The sequence below is a fragment of the Ictidomys tridecemlineatus genome, chromosome 8 (genome assembly GCF_052094955.1).
Source record: "Ictidomys tridecemlineatus isolate mIctTri1 chromosome 8, mIctTri1.hap1, whole genome shotgun sequence".
In the NCBI taxonomy this organism is placed as follows: Eukaryota; Metazoa; Chordata; class Mammalia; order Rodentia; family Sciuridae; genus Ictidomys; species Ictidomys tridecemlineatus.
The window spans coordinates 11,625,299-11,639,971 of NC_135484.1; the positions used below are offsets into that span (position 1 = coordinate 11,625,299).

Below are 14,673 nucleotides of genomic sequence, written 5' to 3' on the forward strand. Positions count from 1 at the left end.
GGAAATAACAATGCATCCCCTGTAGTGTCCTGAGGCCTAAATAAAATTAAACAAGTGAGGAACTTGAACTCAGAAACTGACTGTTAGTAGGTGTTCTCAAACAGTAGTCCTTATTATCATTCCAATTCTATAATTAAAGTATCAGAGGGGTGTGTGAGCTGAAAGGTGACATCCTAAAGTGCCCTGACAGAATGGGCTGACCAATGGGATGGGTGCTGGGGCGGGGGGGAAGCATGGTGGCACCCAGGGCAGCTGCCCGAGAGGGGATGGGTACTACAGTGCTCAACACCTGCAACAGGACGGGAGCCCACGGGCAGGAGGCCGTGGGAAAACTGTCTGGGTGGGGACAGTGAAGTACAGTGAAGTTGTAGCTGGCTTCTGCCCAACCAGCCAGGGCGAGGGAACAAATTCCAACACAAAACTCTTTCAACTGAGACTCTTGGTCCATTTATCCCAGTGCCAGCACCACTATCTCCCTCTCCTGCTAAAAATAAAAATGTTCAAACAGCTCCAATGGGTCCAACAACACATCGGCCCTGTGGCCACCTCAGAAGGAGGAGGGACTGTACAGAGGAGCTCATTGAAGACAAATCTCAGTGTCGTATTTTAAGTAAGGTTCTCAGAATGTGCTCCCGCGTTCCTGGGGACGCACCGTGCAGGGAACATCGTCTGAAAGCACTCCTGACCCCACCAAAGCTCAACGCGGGTGTGCCAGCTACTTTTTGTCTGGCTCTATTCTCGACTTCTCCCCCTTCCACCACGGATAACTCAGAACAATACAGAACTCCTTGTTTAACTCGTTCCCATCTCATTTTTCTACCACGCCCTCTCCTCTGCAATATAGACCCAGCCAAAAACAATCTGGCCGAATTCACATACAGTGGAAATGGCTGCCACCCTTGACGGATGTGGAACCACTTTTACTTTTGCTTTTCTGAAGACTTATGAAGTCAGAGGAGCCTTCAATTCACCACCCAGAGGAACCAGTTTGATAAAGTTCTCCCATTCCCGAAAAAAAAAATTTTTTCAATTATTTTTTGTTATGCAAATGGCCTGAGATAGTGTACAAGTCCTGCTTGAATGACAACGGGGTGTAATTGGCTCCCAGAGTTTGCTTTTTTCACCTTTAATTCTGGCTTTGGCCAAGGGTGACAATGAATTTGTCAACTATGTCCGAGTGCCTCACTGGCACTCGGAACATGCGGAGACCTGGACACTGACCCTACATCCAGCAGTCAGGGACGTGGCCAAGTGGGAAGGCTGGCAGCAGATGCCCACCTGGCGAGCCTCACCCACTCTGTGCATAGAGCAAGCCCTGCTCCGGAAAAGAAATGAGGCACATTCTTGGATTTCTGCGTCCATTTTCATGACCTGAAAAAAATACCTGGGATTTTACTTCTGAAAGGTGCTTCTCCTGAGAAGAAGAAATAAGGATTATGAAACTTGCTCATGCTGTTTTGTACTAAAACAAAGCACCCATAACTAGACCAGGACCCTGCTTCTGCCTGCTCTGCCCCATTAGGAGTCAGGCTTCCTGTGACTTCTCTCAGCTCCCAATGGTCCATCTGGTCACTAAGAGTCACTTTCAATGCTAAACGCTCCCTAACTCGCTCCATTAAAGCCCTGGGCCACACGCAGGAATTCCCACAGGTAATAAGAGGATTCTAATCTGGGGTTGATGAAGTATTTATCTAAGTCAGAAAACAAATAGGAAGACTAATCAGAGAAGAGGAAAAAGATGAGAAAGTAATTACCAAAGAAGAGACTGTGCATCTTCTTTGACCCAAGAATACCTCAAGGTCATCATTACCATGGAAATTTTATGTAATTTCTCAGAAAAAAATGCCTCTAAAATTTTATAATGCAACAATCCAGGAGAGAAATTCAAAGTTAATTGGTTTTGGTCAAAGGTCACTTTGTAATACTTAATTACAGTCTAAATTATTGTCAAATTGAAGTTCAGAAAAAATGGTTAAACTAAACATGGACTGCAGCTGAGTTTCAATGGCGTAACCCATTTTCCATTCTTAGGGGTTTCCCTGCTACTTGTCAAATCTTCTGAATGTTACACATTATTCCAAGTCTTTTTTGCTTCTGGAAATAAAACTCAGATGAAGGAAGCAGTTTGGGATAGAAAATCCTTATTTTATTCTGCCTCTAATTGAGAATCAAAACAAATGACATGTGCTCATAACAAATGTCCTTGTAGAATCAGAGAAGATTCACTCTGGGTGTTGGCAACAAGAGATAAAAAAAAGTACAGAATAAGGATCTCTTTGCAGTTTTGTTTTGTTTTTTCCTTGAAGAGGACTCCCAAATGGTATGAGCTTGAGGTTCACCAAATGGGGATCTCCCAGGGAGAAAATATTTGCAAAGTACAGTTCTGACAAAGGGTTAATATCCAAAATATATAAAGAACACCAAAAACTCAATAGCAGGGGCTGGGCATGTGGCTCAAGCGGTAGCGCTCTCACCTGGCATGCGTACGGCCCGGGTTCGATCCTCAGCACCACATACAAGCAAAGATGTTGTGTCCGCCAAAAACTAAAAAATAAATATTAAAAATTCTCTCTCTCTCTCTCTCTCTCTTAAAAAAAAAAGTCTTTGAGGCTGGAGTTGTGGCTTGGTGGTAGAGCACTTGCCTAGCATGTGTGAGGCCCTGGGTTCGATACTCAGCACCACATATAAATAAATGAATAAAATAAAGGTCCATCAACATCTAAAAAAAAAATTTTAAAAAACCCCTCAATAGCAATAATAAGACAATTAAAAAGTGGGCAAGAGACTTAGACATTTTTGAGGATATACAATGACCAACAGTGTTACTAAATATCAGGGGAAATGCAAATCAAAACCACAAAGAGACATCACTTCACTCCAGTAAGAATGGTCATCCCCCCAAAGACAAAAGGTAACAAGTGCTGGCAAGAGGGCGACAAAGGGCAGCCCCTGCCCACCTGTGGTGGGAATGCCAACGAGTGCAGCCATTATGGAAAACAGCGCGGGGCCTCCTCAAAAACATTCAAAACATGGGGCTGGGGATGTGGCTCAAGCGGTAGCGCGCTCGCCTGGCATGCGTGCGGCCAGGGTTCCATCCTCAGCACCACATACCAACAAAGATGTTGTGTCCGCCAAGAACTAAAAAATAAACATTAAAAAAAAAAAATTCTCTCTCTCTCTCCTCTCTCACTCTTTAAAAAAAAAATTCAAAACAACTACCATACAAGACCCACCACTGATGTGCACCCAAGAAATCAGGGTGTCAGAGACACGCCTGCCTCCCACGACCACTGACACTATTCACCGTGGCCAAGAAAGGAAGCAACCTGGGCATCCACCAACTCATGAACGGATGAGGAAAATGGGACACTTAGGCACCATGGAGCACGTTCAGCCATAAAGAGAATGAAATCCCGTCATTCTCAACAACGTGGTAGAACTAGAGAGCAGCATGTTACGTGAAATAAGCCAGGCAGGGAGGCAAGTGCGACGTGACCTCACTCATACGCAAAATACTAAGAGGCTGATCTCGTGTAAGAGGAGAACAGAGAGGGTCAGGGAGAGGTGGGTTGATGGGCACTAAATTACAGTGAGATACGAGAAGCTCTGAGTGCTATGCACAGTGGGGTGACTACGGGTAACAATAACACCCTGTATGTTTCAAAAAACTGGAAGAAGGGATTTGAATGTCTCTGCTATGAGGCAACGATGAAGGAGTTATGTGGAGCTTCAACATTATACAATGTGTACATGTATTGAGATGTCACGATACCCCATACAAATGTATGATTTTAGTCTTTATCAGTTAATAAATTTAAATATTTTAAAACAAATGACTGCGGTCTCCCTAGACCTTGATTTTATTTTATTTATTTATTGGTTGGAGGGTGGGCAGCCTTATCTAGTTATCCTACAACCTCTGGGAAATTTCGGTGGAAATAAATTTCTCTCAGGAAGCCACTTACCCGTGGCCCCCAGAATTCTGCCTTCCAGACAAACACCAAGAAAGGGTTCAAGGAGTGCCCCCCACCTCAGGTCCAGGGGAAGGCAGAGCAGGGAGGGGGTTGGTTACCAGATCTGTGCTCTGAGACTCTTTTGGCGGTAATCAAAACCTTCTCCCAAGACTGACCAGAACACAATTCTTAAATTGAAAATTTCACACGTGCCCATTTGACTTCTCTTAGAGAAACAGTGTACAGGGAACATGACTTTTTGTAAATGGTTCTTATTGATCAGTTGTGGGGAAATGTGCATAACGTAAACCCTGCCATCCTAACCACTGTTAAGTGTGCAACCTGGTGTGTTCCTGCTGTGGGGGCTCCACCACCCTCCTCCAGGACTCATCCCGCCCACTTGTCTCCCTTGGACTTCCAGCCTCCAGAACCATGAGCAGACACACTTCTGCTGTTGAAGCCCAACAAGAACAAAACATGATCCTATTTCAGGAGACACTTTAAGGCACAAATGAGATCCGATGGCTGGAAACGAACCCCATGACCTGTCAAGGCAGATGCCACCTGAGCAGTCACCTAGGATTGGTGGCAAAGGCACCAGGGCCGACCTCCTGAAGAAGTGGCATCTTGCAGACCAGAGTGCCAGTGAGCAGGTGGACCACAGGAGTCCAGGTGGAGCCCATCCCTGGAGCTGGTACCCTGTGGCAGAGTGAACCGACGTCCAATCCCAGACAGGTCTCCCATCAATCCCAAGGGAGGTTTGTGGGCCTTTGCAAACCAGAACAACTGGCAGAATATGAAAGAACTTGACGCACTTCAGTGCCCAAGAAGAACCTAGAGAAAAGGAGGTGCGGAAGGTGGGACTGTCGCGCTGCACCAGGTAGCTTGGAAGTACAACCTCCTGCAGCTTAGGAAGCCCCCTGTGCCTTATCTCGTCCACCTTCCAAGGATCCTTAACAGTCCACTACTAATTGAGTGGTAAAGCTGGGATTCATCTGAAAACATTTAGCATCATCACCTCCAAAAAATCTCTGATCCAATGCCAAAATGACTGCATAATCCATCTCTTGTCACTAAACAACTGATAGCAAAAAGGTATTAGTACCCTTTATGGTATTTAGTAAACTACATGATAACAAAAGCATTAGAATTAAGGAAAGTCAAGGCCAATCTTCGACAGTGGCCGCTGGAAACACGATTCCATCTGTCCAGACCTCTAACCCCAACATTCCGATCTGCAGAGCCCTCTCAAACAGGAAGCTATTCATAAAGCAATCAAGACCCCCACCCCCCACCTCCAGGCCTGGATTTCTGTCTATAGCCTTCTGGCTCCTACATTACAGACCACGTAACCTTCCTGCCTCCATTCCTAACTCTTTCATTTACTCTTCATGTTTTAAAGTTGAAGTGGAGGTTTTAACCACCTATCAGCGCTGTCTCTCACAACCTTTCCGAGACATACTTTGGTGAACACAGAGGGGCATGGAGTCAATGTCTTCTGAAGCAGCTTCTCTACTTCACATCCAGCTAGCCACAGGGGAAGACTGTCTAAGGCCACCTGAAGGGGAAGGGGAATCCGGCATTCTATCCGGCATCCTCCATCTATAAGATGCAGGCAGCACCGGGAACAAAGAGCCAGTCTCTCTAGCTCCAGGCCCCCCTGTGAGGGAAAGGGGAGGGAGCAGAGCGGGCCACCACAGTCCCAACAGACTAACTGGCAGATGGTGGGTCAGGGGGCAGCAGAGGATGAAATGCTCCTCACAACAGGTGGGTAATCTGAAAGATAAGGGGCAGGCAGGCTCAGAACAGCTTGGAGCAATTAGAAGCATCCTTAGATTCACTACAGCCCTACAGCACAGGTGTGTCCACACTGGAACAAATCACAGAGCTCCACACCATGATTTGCACCCAAAGGCTTCAATAAAAAGCATTTAGAAAGAAAAAATGCTTCTTTGTTAGCAACTCAGCAAGAAAGAAAATCTTCAAGCTCTGGCGTCTCTTTATGATGGGAGAGAGACTGGCTCTCTAGTTCCTCAATGAGAACGTGAAGGGACAAATTATTCCTTAGGGTCAACCAGGCCCTGCAAAAACTGCACAGAGAACAAAGACGAGCGAATTACAGCTTTGGATAAAGATTCAGACCAGCAATGGACACAGGAAGAGTGAAGACTCAGGAAAACTCCGAAGAGTGCAAAGAACATTATTCCCACTGCCCTGCCTCACTGGGGAGGGAGCGTCCATGCTGGAGGACAGGAGTGGGCTGGGATTCCACCCCCCACCCTCCACCCCAGGACAACAGAGATACAGAAATCCTATAAAACAGAAAACCAGAGCCAGGCACAGTGCTGTGTAACTGTAGTCCTAGCTGCTCAGGAAGAGGTCTTGAGACCAGGAATTACAGGCCATCCAGGGCACACAGGGAGACCCTGTCACAAAAAATGGGGGGGGGGGAGGAGAAAAGGAAACTGCAGAACTATCTTGGCTTAAGGGAAAAGGAAAATGGTAATTTCCAGAGTTTACTTAGTACCTAATACATGTTTAATATGATGGTGTCAACCCTTTATTTCATTCAAGGCTCACGACTAGATTTGAGGTATTTCATTGCACCATTTTACAGAAGAGAAAGTTGAGACCCAGAAAATTTGCCTAAAATCTATGTATTACATAAGAGTTAATAAAGAAAAGATCTGAATCACATCGAACTCCAAAGATGCTCCTCCCAAATCACCGCAAGTGGCCAGGGCAACTTGGAAGAATCCTCCCTGCCGCTCCCAGGGCTGGGGATCAAACCCAGGGCTTTGCACATAACAGGCAAGTGCTCTACTACTAGCCACATGTCAGCCCTTTTGAATTTGAGACAGGGTCTGGCTGACTTCAAACTTGTGATCCTCTCGCCTCAACCTCCCAAGTAGCTGAGATTATAGGTGTGCAACCCAACCTTGCACCCTGCTTTGGAAGAATGACCTTGAAGAAGAGGATGGAAAAACTATAAATCAGGTGAGGAGGAATGAAAAAGTTACAGAGAGCTGTGCCTAGGGATAATGGCAAGTTCCTTGACATAAAACCCTACAGCTAACAATTTTAATTTTAAAACCTTTTATATTTTTTTCCAAATTTTACAGCTAATGGAGATCATTGAGATCAGCTCACTTTCTAAGAAAGAAACCAAGAATGAATGACAGGTTTCAGCCCAAGACATTTCTGGCCTGTTTTCATCCAACACTCTCAACCTTCGCTGAGCACCTCTGTGTGGGCGCACCTTTACGATTCTAATTAATCATCTCCTAAAATGCCCAAATGATGCATCCTGTGTACACTTTTTCTTTCTTTATTCTGTGCACACAGATTTCCCAGAAAATCTGTCTAAAATGCACATATACATAAAAGAGTCAATAGATGAAATAATTGTCAAACCAAAGATGAACCACAGTATTCCCAGGGTCATTTATGTCACCCAAGTAAGGATTGTATGACCCTATCCGAGAGCTAATCACCATTCACTCAGTGATCATTACATAGATAATAAAATTACGATGCTCTGATTAACTTGTGATTCTGATGAGTAGAGAACATTCAGGCTTTTCCAGAGGCCCTCATCTGGGATTGAATCAGGTTTAGTTTTCTTAGTTACAGGATGGATTAAATTCCAAGTTGCTTAGACATAAAGGTTGCAGTGATGATGGTCAGCACCTTCGACATGGGGGTAACAAGATGTTTCCAAAACCCCTCCTTCACTGTCAGCCTCCTGAACTATTAAAGGGAAAATACACTTAAAGTCATCAGCCAAAAATTAGCAAACCTAAATTTACATCACTTTTACATCATTCAGCAAATAAAGAACTGATGCCTACCAGAATTAAACAAGCTACCACAATAGCCCACTCCCTCCAAACCACACTCCTACCTTTTTCCTGTTTAACCATGAAAGTTTCTTTGACCTGTGTCACTTGCATTAAAATACTAGTCTAGTTTCCTTAAAATTACTACATTTCGGTTCTGACATTTGTTGGTATAAATAAGGAGCCTCTAAACTTTAAAAATGTTGATTCATAATCAGATAATGACAAATATTTTTTAAACTTTACTAAAAAGTATACACCCAAAAAACATTTATAGCTAACATAATGGTTAAAATGCAATCTTTCCACTTAAGTCCGGGAACAAGCCAATGTTGAGGTTCTAGCCAATGTGATAAGATAGGAAAAGATCAATTGGCTCAGACAGGACTTAATCATAGAGCTCTTCAAATCTCAAGCACACTCTTTGTAGCAGGGGCTCTAAAAAGAGATACAATCCTGAAGGAAAAGGCTTTGTCTTTTTTTTTTTTTTTTTTTTTTTTGACACTGGGGATTAAACCCTGGGATGCTTATCCACAGAATTACATCTCCAGCTCTTTTCATTTTTTAAATTTTTAGACAGGGTCTCACTAAGTTGCTTAAAACTTTGCTAAATTGCCGAGACTGGCCTTGAACTTGGGATCCTCCTGCCTCAGCATCCCTAGCCCCTAGGATTACAGGCATGTGCCACAGCACCTGGCTACTTTTTGGTGAACTTAGTCCAGGAGGGTCACCAATATCCAGATGGAGACATCCAGATGGGAGTTAAACACACAGGAACCCCCAGAGAGAGGTCCCAGTGAAAGGTCAACTACAAGGGCAGTAACTGGCATGTCATGATTTAGGTGAAGGCAAATTCAAAGACAAAACTCATCCATTGATGAGCACCTGGGACGGCAGCCTGGGAGGGACACCACTGTCTGATAGTGGGTGCTGAAACAGAACCCAAAAGGAGGCAGGAAAAGAACAGCGACCACAGAAGTGAGTAAGAGACAGGAGGGCAATGAGCAGGCTCAGGAGACGAGCAGGAAGCAGGTAGGGCTGCTCTGAGACAGTCACTGCCCCGCGAATCTCTGGGGCAAGTTTTCTCTTTCTGCATGTAACTCACTCGCACAGTTTTCCTCTTGACTTCAGTTCAAAAGTTTCTTTTTGACTTTCTGCTCTTAAACTTTTATCTTTAAATTTGAGAAACTTGCTGTGTTAACTCTGAATCTAGAAGCAAAGCGTTATCTATACCAACTCCATGACTGGGAAATATCACAAAACAGAACAAACATTATGGACCACAAATAAGGTCACTCCAGAGTTGTTTTTGTTGTTGTTGTTTTGTTAGTGTTTTTTTGTATTTTAAAGTCTATATTTGATCTTTAACAGTTGCTTTAGGGAACATGCCAACTGCCCTTGAGAATTAAGGGAGCAAAACACTCAGTATATTACCAAGAGACACAGAAATGGCTCTTGGTAACAGCCTGTGGTTTCTTTGGGTTGCATTCAAGTAGGGCTGAGGGAGGCAGCAGAGGCCCTGGGCCACCATGGTGTCAATGATTATCTACGTACTCAAAATGGGATCCAGCTGTCAGTCAAGTCCCAGGGTTCAGAAAGGGGACCAGGAGACTGGAGAACAAGGAAAGTCAAAACCAGTTTGACCAGACATGTGTTTGGGGTACAACCTAAGCACACAAGCAAGAGCATCAACAGGGGCAACAGAGGAAGTCTAACTGGCCCGGGGCCTGGGATTGCAAAGGACAGTAACTGAACACATGGCTGATCAACTCAAGGTCAGAAAATAGAGGAAATGATTCTCTATGTGCCCCAAATTCCTTTAGTGTATCTACAATGCAAAAGTTTAGAAGGGAGAAGAAAAGTTCCTCACATGCTAAAGAGGCTTGGAGTGCAACAGAAATGGAGGAAACAAATCTTGACCATCCTCAAAGGAGTCTCCCTGAATTATTTCACAGATGCCTTAATCCTCCATTTAATTTTGCTTGGGTGGACAGGGGCTTAATGATTAATGCTGGACATGACAGAGACTGCTATCAGTTTCTTAAGTTTTCCAAAGGCAAACCCACTGAGTGGTCCATTCCACGCACCACGTGGTGATGGGAGTGGGGGCAAGAAAGACCAGGGAAGCTCCTAAACTTCAATTCCTCTTCACACAAGTCTCAGACCCACTAGGGAGACCACACAAGGAGACACTGGAGAAAACATTTTGGCAAACAGCTTAGATAGTTCAACCTGAAGTTTCCTTTTTAACATGAGTGTAACCTTGCTCACTGACCCAAGCCTTTCTTTTCCTCCCAAACTGTTCATTGCATATTATAAAAAGTAGTCCCTACATCCTCACCGAAGCTTTTCTGCCATTCCAAAGTAGCACTTACAGAAATTGTAAATTTGTCACCTCGGTTAGTAGCCTCTGGTCTCTTTCTATACTTCTTCAAGACACAAATTAAAATAATTTCCACAGATACTTCAAATCATATATGCAATGTGCTTCTGTTCCCAAGAATTCTCTTAACTTTTGATTCTATCCAAAAGTATGAAAAATGAATAAGTTAATTCAAATTAATAATGCTCCGTTTCAGTCCTAAAGCCCATGTTGCAGAAAGCCTTCCTAATACATTTAGTTCCTTGTCTTTAGACACAAACTCTGCCTTTTGTTTTAGTCTTAAAGACTATTATATCCAAAGACAATGATAGTATCCAGATTAACTACTACTTCACTTTCAAAAGCAAACAAAACTCATTTTCAATTTGAGATCACTAATTTTTAAAACTAGAGATAAATTATAAAAGAATAACAAAGAGTTCTGGTGTGCTAATGCACAGCTGAGTGACAGTATTGACTGTATTACAGATCTCAAAAGCCTAGAAGGAAGGATTTTGAATGTTTTGGCAATAAAGAAGTGATAAATGATTGAGATAGATGTTTAACTTGATCACACAATGTGTGTATGTGTGGAAACAGCACAACTCCATTTATAAGAACAATTATTGTTTTTTATTTATCATAAAACTATAAATGAATTGCAAAAAAATTTAAATATCAGCAACAATGACAGCTATTAAAATGGGATTTGTCTTGACTCATCCTAAGGTACATCTAACACATAGGTGCACACATGTACTTAGCCTTTTAAAACCAAAGAAATTGACAGGAAAATTAAGTAACACCTTTACTCAGCTAATTAACTGTGTGAAGTATTTATTTATTTATTTATTTATTTTTTTTAAAGAGAGAGAGAGAGAATTTTTAATATTTATTTTTTAGTTCTCGGCGGACACAACATCTTTGTTGGTATGTGGTGCTGAGGATCGAACCCGGGCCGCACGCATGCGAGGCGAGCGCACTACCGCTTGAGCCACATCCCCAGCCCCCAAATGTGTGAAGTATTTATGAAAGTGCATTTTCACAATGGAATTTTCAACAGACTGTCAAAGTAAAAAATGCGTTACAAGAGAATCCAGTGAATATCAACTGCATGAAATTTTATAAAAATTTAGCCAAACCAGGCAACTCACGAGGCTGAGGCCAGAGGATCATAACTTCAAGACCAGCCTTGGCAACTTTGTGAGACTCTGCCTCAAAATGAAAAATAAAAAGGGCTGGGGATATGGCTCCCATATTTTTTTCTTCTTTCTAGTAAATATGGCACCCTGGGTTCAATCCCAGTATTGCATGCATAAACAAATTTAAAAACCTATGTAAAACTTACTAAAGGGCATAAATACTTACAAAGTTTGGAGCCGTCTATGTTATTGGATAGGAAGATTCAAATCAAGAGTAGGTCAATTCTCCTTACATTGTTAAACATTCAGTGCAATCTCACATTTTTTTAAAACAATGTGGTAGATTTTTTTAAAGTTCATCTAGAAAAAATAACCTTGTGGAGAATAGTCAAGAAAGCATATTTTGAGGGGGAAAAGGATTATTTGCCCTATCAGATAATAAAATATTCTATAAAATTACAGTAATTATAATGTCTGCTACTGAGCCCAAATAGTGGAAGTCCACAAAGAGAAGTTATGAGGTGACTCGGAACACGACAAGAACAGTGTTCCAAGCAGGTAAAGTTGGGCCCCGTAACAAGGAACAAACAAGGTTTTTCTCCACCCCCACCCCACCCCCACTTCTCTGGGGACAGTCTCACTGGTGTATAAGACCAGCAGCAGCCACTCTTCCCCAACCACATGTGAAGTCAAAGCCAAAGGTGTGTGACAGCTTCTCACCAAGTCCCTGAGCGAGGCTGAGCCCACACTCAAGGCAAGCCATGACTACCACCGTGTAATCCACCCTTCAGGCTCTTGTGAGAGAATGGAGGCACTGCCTCTGTGCTTTCAAAGGCTGGTCCCAGAGCCAAAGGGCCACACAGGCTGCCATTGAGTCACGGTGAGTCAGTCCCTGCTGACCGGTCGGTCCTGCTTGGAAGCATCCCCCTCAAGCTCACAGCCTCTTTGTTACCTAAACTTTCCAAGCCTCCCTCGGTGCTCAGTAGTTGTCTCTTCCCTTCAAAACGTGATTAACCACGGCAAATTCTGCAAAGAAAAGTAACTGCTACTCCCACCAAGGGGCGGGGGGAGAGAAACTCGGTTCTCATCACAGAGATGAGTCTTAACAGTCAGAAGGACTCGCGGAACGCTTCACAGTGATGCAACCTCATTCGTATTTGCTGAGGAAGCAACAAAGATCTGTATCATTTGAAATTCTGAACAGGTCCTTAAGAGGGACACTGTTTTACTTTTTACGGTGTGACAGCTTACCTGGGTCTGATGTCCCTCTCCTCAGTTCGTTTTTATCCAGCCAAAGCCATGCAACACTCTCTGATGACGAAACAAGATGCCTGGAGGTCAGTGTTTTCCGTTCCCGTCTGGGGGCCTCAAGGTACCTGTGAGCAAGAAGAACTGTTAGCGAGCCCATCGTAGTTCTCAGCTGGGATTCCTACGAAACCTGTGGGACAGTCAATCCTGTTCCTTCTTCCGAGTCCCCAGACTGTCAGGCGAGGCTCACACCCCGCCGCTCAGAGGCAAAGGGTCGCAGCACTTTCCAGAAGCCCACAAAGGCTTTTCTTCCCTTCCTTCGTTTCTTTTGGCTCTAGAGGGAGAAGTTGTTGGGAAATAAAAGATGCTCAAATATGAGTGTGTGCGCACACACACTTGTGTATTATGTATTAAAAATAATAGATTTTAGGCTGGGAGTGGTGGCCCATGCCTGTAATCCCATGGCTCCAGAGGCTGAGGCAGGAGGGTCGTGAGTTCAAAGCAGGCCTCAGCAACGTGAGGCACTAAGCAACTCAGTGAGACCATGTCTCTAATTAAATACAAAATATGGCTGAGGATATGGCTCCATGATTGAGCGTCCCCAAGTTCAATCCCTAGTACCTAATAAGAATATTTTAAACTGGAATTTGCAAAATTGTCAGGTATTATTTAAACTTCAGTTGCAAAACGACATTTATTGTCAAGGAAATTAATTTCAACTTTGTTGAGAAAATATTACAATGTGGATAAGTGTGCCTTAAATAAAAGCTAACCCTTTTAATTTTATTAACTAGGACCATGTTCTAGGGAATAACTAAAACGACACATAACAAGGTAAAAGCTGAGTGGTCCTTTTGGATCTGTCACTTAATCCATAGGATGGTGCCCACAGGGACAATCTCCAATCAGTCACCTATAAGTCTCTATGATCCTGGTTTTGAAACATTTGCAATCCCCACTATGCCACTGCAGGACACAAAAGGGGGAAGAGATTCAGGGAGATTTGCTTAGTAAAGTGCAATCCTGACTGGCATCGCCTATGATTTCATTTACTTTTTATAGCTTGGCTTTCCAACATAGTAATTGCTTTCTTTTTTTAAAGACATGGATTTACACCACTTTTAATTTGAGTGTCCCTATACATAGATTTCAGTCTATAATAATAGCACATTCACAAGATCCCACCCCAAAGACCTAAATATAACAAGCAATTTAGGAGGATTTTCTTTTCCTATGAAGCAAAAATATTAAGGTAGGCAGAGGTGACTTTATCTGACACCAAATGACAATCACTAAACCAGCTTTTATGACATTCTCAGGGAGAAAAAACAACACACAACTTCATACCTTATTTCTTCTAGGAAATTTCTTTCTAAAAAGTGTCAGAAAATTTTTAAATTACATTACATTGTTTTACTTCTTATGATCTCTGGTCCTGATATTAGTAATTAAATCTTACAATGAGAAAAACTGTTTTCCCAGTACTTTCAAGTCTCGAGGCAGGTACAGAATTCACCTTTGTCCTTCGATTACCCCAGGGCAAAGTGTCCATGAGTACTTTTCCCAGGATCATAAAGCTGTAGAGACCAGCATGGTGTTGTTCTAAGAACACATATGATCTGACCTCTGATCAGACTGATACAGCTCTACTACAGAGTTCCTGACCTCTGGCAGCCCGTGCCCTTCTCTACAGGCCTGGAGAGCTACTGCATAGTACCTCTTGTTTGTTTTGGTGCTGGGGCTGAATGCATATAGAGTACAAAATGGGATGCTGGTGAAGTGGCTGATATAGCCCCTGGCACCAACAGGCTTTTGCCAAGTGAAAAAGATGCTACCACGGCTGCTGAAGTAGGCTTTTGGAAAGACCTTCTCTAATCCCTTCATTTCACAGACAAAGCAGTGAGGACCAGAGAATGGACGTGACGCACAAACCAACCATCTGCAGCTCAGCAAGTCATTTATACACTGGGACAACTAAAGGAATCACTTAGGACTTCTACAGATGAGGAATGAAAGCACAAAAATGTTCAAGTTCACAAGGGGCTTCATCCCAAGGGAGGCTGGCTACATATGTTATTGCCGAGTGTGTGCACAAATAGCCACTTTCCCCACAGGCAGGCCCCCGATGG

General features: G+C 43.3%; 1 protein-coding gene across 3 annotated transcripts in view; it reads right to left on the reverse strand.

The window, feature by feature from the left end:
- Scaf8 (SR-related CTD associated factor 8) overlaps positions 1 to 14,673 on the reverse strand; it is a 282,467-nt gene that overhangs the window by 34,161 nt on the left and 233,633 nt on the right. For 2 of the 3 annotated variants that reach the window (XR_013424741.1, XR_013424742.1), the window contains one exon: positions 12,641 to 12,672. The gene's annotated coding sequence lies outside the window, so the exon portion shown is untranslated. Of the gene's footprint in view, positions 1 to 12,547; positions 12,673 to 14,673 lie in introns of those variants that run through there. The other variant, XR_013424749.1, reaches the window with a different exon arrangement.